The sequence below is a fragment of the Oratosquilla oratoria genome, chromosome 21 (genome assembly GCF_046742065.1).
Source record: "Oratosquilla oratoria isolate Oo_2021 chromosome 21, ASM4674206v1, whole genome shotgun sequence".
Classification (NCBI taxonomy): domain Eukaryota; kingdom Metazoa; phylum Arthropoda; class Malacostraca; order Stomatopoda; family Squillidae; genus Oratosquilla; species Oratosquilla oratoria.
In genome coordinates, this window is record NC_134797.1 from 54,301,309 (window position 1) to 54,305,739 (window position 4,431).

Consider the following 4,431-nt stretch of genomic DNA (forward strand, 5'->3'; position numbering starts at 1 on the left):
TCCTCCTCCTCCTCCTCTTCCTCCTCCTCCTCCTCCTCCTCCTTCTCCTCCTCCTCCTTTTCCTCCTCCTTCTCCTCCTTGTCCTCCTCCTCCTCCTCCTCCTCCTCCTCCTCCTCCTCCTACTCCTCGTCCTTCTCATCCTCCTCCTTCTCTTCCTCCTCCTCCTCCTTCTGCTCCTCCTACTCCTCCTACTCCTCCTCCTCTATTACCCTTTGCAATAAAAGATATAACAACCAGACATTTAATCGCAATTGGATTAATTGGACAGGATAGTGATAGCAGTAGTGTTAGTCCATCTTCTATCGCCTAGTTGCCCTGTTTCCTTAACTGTAGTGTAGTTTAGTTATCACAAACAGCCTCGTTAGGGCCAGTAGATCTGCTGTTGTTTGTTCTTCCTTTGTGTTCCTTTGTTCCTCCTCCTACTCCTCGTCCTCCTCCTCCTCCTCCTCCTCCTCCTCCTACTCCTCTTCCTTCTCCTCCTCCTACTCCTACTCCTCGTCCTTCTCCTCCTCCTCTTCCTTCTGCTCCTCCTACTCGTCCTCCTCCTCCTCCTCCTCTTCCTCCTCCTCCTCCTCCTCCTCCTCCTACTCCTGGTCCTTCTCCTCCTCCTTCTCCTCCTCCTCCTGCTCCTTCTCCTCCTCCTCCTATTCCTCGTCCTTCTTTTCCTCCTCCTCCTCCTATTCCTCGTCCTTCTTTTCCTCCTCCTCCTCCTCCTCTTTTTCCTCCTCCTCTCTTTATCCTCCTTCTCTTTTTCCTCCTCCTCCTCCTCCTTGTCCTTCTCCTCTTCTTCCTCCTCCTCCTCCTTCTCCTTCTCCTCCTCCTCCTATTCCTCGTCCTTCTTTTCCTCCTCCTCCTCCTCCTCTTTTTCCCCCTCCTCTCTTTTTCCTCCTTCTATTTTTCCTCCTCCTGCTCCTCCTTGTTCTTCTCCTCTTCTTCCTCCTGCTCCTCCTCTCCTACTCCTCCACCCCCTGCTTCTCCTCTTCGTCCTCCTCCTCCTCCTCCACCTATTCCCTTTCCCTTCCTCTTCGCCTTCCCTCTCCTCCTTCCCCTTTTCCTTTCTCCTCCCCCTCCACCTCCTCCACCACATCACCATTCTTCTTCTCCCCTCCTTCGTCTCCCATCCCTCTCCCCTTCTTCTTCCTTTCCTCTCCCCTTTCTCTCCCCTCCCTCTCCCCTTCCTCTCCCCTCCCTCTCCCCTTCTTCACCACTTCCCCCTCCTTCTCCTTCGTCTCCCCTTCCTCACCCCTCCGTCTCCCCTTCCTCTCCCCTTCCTCTCCCCTTCCTCTCCCCTTCCTCTCCCCTCCTTTCTCCTTCCACCTCCCTCTATCCTCCCCCTTCCCTCGTTCTACCCTTCCCCCTCCCTCTCCCCTACCTCTACTATTCCCCTTCCCACTCCTTCTTCCCCTCTTCCTCTCCATCCCCTTCTCATATTCTTCTTTCTCCTCTTCCCCTCCCTCCCCCTCCTCTTTCTCCATCTCCTTCTCCCCTCCCCCTCTCCCCTTCCCCTTCTCCCCCTCTCTCTCTCTCCCCTCCACCCCTCTTTAATTTTCCTCTTCCTGCTCCTCCGTCGCCTCTTTTTCCTCCTGTTACTCCTCCTCCTCCTCCCCCTCCTCCTCCTCCTCCTCCTTCTCCTCCTCCTCCTCCTCCTCTTTCTCCAAAGTAATTGGCAAAAGATTCTCTACGAACGAAAGTAAACACTTCTTTAACCGGGTTGTTAACGTGTGGAATTCGCTACCTTCCACTGTCGTTGAAAGTAACACGATAACAACATTTAAAAATCGCTTAGATAAATACTTGGAATCTAATCCGCAAATAAAATATTATCCTTTGCAATAAATGATATGACAACCAGACATTTAATCGCAATTGGATTAATTGGATAGGATAGTGATAGCAGTAGTGTTAGTTCATCTTCTATCGCCTAGTTGCCCTGTTTCCTTAACTGTCATGTAGTTTAGTTAACACAAACAGCCTCGTTAGGGCCAGTAGGCCTGCTGTTGTTTGTTCTTCCTTTGTGTTCCTTTGTGTTCCTCCTCCTCCTCCTCCTCCATCTCCTCCTCCTCCTGCTCCTCCTCCTCCTGCTCCTCCTCTTGCTCCTCCTCCTCCTCCTCCTCCTCCTCCTCCTCCTCCTCCTCCTGCTGTTCCTCCTCCTCCTCCTACTCCTCTTGCTACTGCTGCTTCTACTCTTCTTTCTCCTCCTCCTCCTACCACCCCTCCTCCTCCTCCTCCTCTTCCCATTGTTATTGTTGATGCTGCTCCTCTTTCTCCTTCTCCTACTCCTACTCTTACTCCTACTTCTATTCATCCCTCTCCTTTTCCTCCTCCTCCTCCTCCTCCTCCTCCTCTTCCTACTCTACCCCCTCCTCCTCCTTCTCCTCCTGTTACTCTTGCTTTTGCTGCCGCTCCTCCTCCTCTTCCTCCTCCTCCTCCTCCTCCTCCTCCTCCTCCTCCTTCTCCTTCTCCTCCTCCCCCTTCCCCGCCTCTAGCTCCTCGTACCCCTCTCTCTCTTTCGTTCCTCTTTCTCCTCTTCCACCTCCTCCTTCAGCTCTTCGTCCTGCTCACGCGTCTACTCCTATTCATCCCCCTTCTGCTGGTACTGCAGCTCCTCCTCCTCCTCCTACTCCTACTTCTCCTCCTCTTCTTGCTCCCATCCTCCTAAACTCCTCCTCCTTCTCCTCCTCCTCCTCCTCTTCCTCCTCCTCCTACTACCCCTCCTCCTCATCCACCTATTCCTCCTCCTCCTCCTCCTACACCTGGTTCTGTTTATTTTCTTTTTTCCTCCGTTCTTCCTTCTCCTCCTTCCTTTCTCACCTCCTCCCGTCCTCCTCCCACCCCTTTTATACCCTTTCTTCGCTACACTTCCTTTCCTCTGTTCTCTTGATGAACATCAACGTCAACGAAGAGAAAGGCAGGAAGAGGGGAGAAAAGAGAGGGGGGAAGAGAGAGAGGATGATATAGATAAAGCCATGAAAAGGGGGCAGGAGGGAAAGAAGAGGGAGAGAGGATGGAGAGAGAGAGAGAAGAGAGGGAGAAAGAGAAGGAATTGGGAAACGTAGGGAAAGGAACATGAGGAAGAAAGGAAGAGAAAGAGAGAGAGAGAGAGAGAGAGAGAGAGAGAGAGAGAGAGAGAGAGAGAGAGAGAGAGAGAGAGAGAGTGAAAAGGAACGAAGGAAGAGGAAGAGGTGGAGAAAGAAGAGAAGAAAAATGGAGGAAGAGGAGGAGGAGGAGGAGGAGGAGGAAGGGAAGAGGATGTGGTCACACATGGATGTTGGTGAAGATTGCGACTCTGCTATGCGGATTGACATGTTGTTCAAGTATTTCGTATCTCGCTTTGCTTTCGTCTCAAGTTTTTATAATTCTTTACATAAGATAAGATTTTTTTCTCATTTATATGACTACTCTAATGTCATATATATATATATATATATATATAAACTACAATTCACTTTAATTCTAAGCCATCAACATCGAGAAATTCGAGGAGGCACACATGCAGAAATTGAAACGTGGTACAGTCAAGGACTCGAACCTCCACTAGCATGTGACAAGTGACATATATATATATATATATATATATATCTATATATATATATATATATATATATATATATATATATATATATAAATTACAATTCACTTTAATTCTAAGCCATCAACATAGAGAAACTCGAGGGGGCATACATGCAGAAATTGAAACGTGGACAGCCAAGGACTCGAACCTCCTCTAGCATGTGACAAGTGACATATATATATATATATATAATATATATATATATATATATATATATATATATGTATATATAATGTATATATATATATATGCATACATATATGTATATATGTATATATAATGTATATATATGTATATATAATGTATATATATGTATATATATATATATATGTATATATAATGTATATATATATATGATACATATATGTATATATATATATGTATATATAATGTATATATATGTATATATATATATATACATATATGTATATATATGTATATATAATGTATATATATATATGTATATATATATATATTATATATATACATATATGTATATATAATGTATATATATATATATATATATATACAATGTATATATATATATATGTATATATATATATATATATATATATATGTATATATATATATATATGTATATATATATATGTATATATAATGTATATATATATGTATATATATATGTATATATATATATATATATATATATATATATATATATATATACAGTATATAATCTTACACTATGATATTCAAGTGTAGCTCCAAATTTGGAATGTCGACCATTCACTCAGTGATTAATCGTTTTGGTTTTTGAAGGTCACACTTCCATGATTCAGATGTTCTTTGTTGGGGTGGTGGGAGGTGGAAATGGTATTCGTAGTAATAATTTTAGTGTA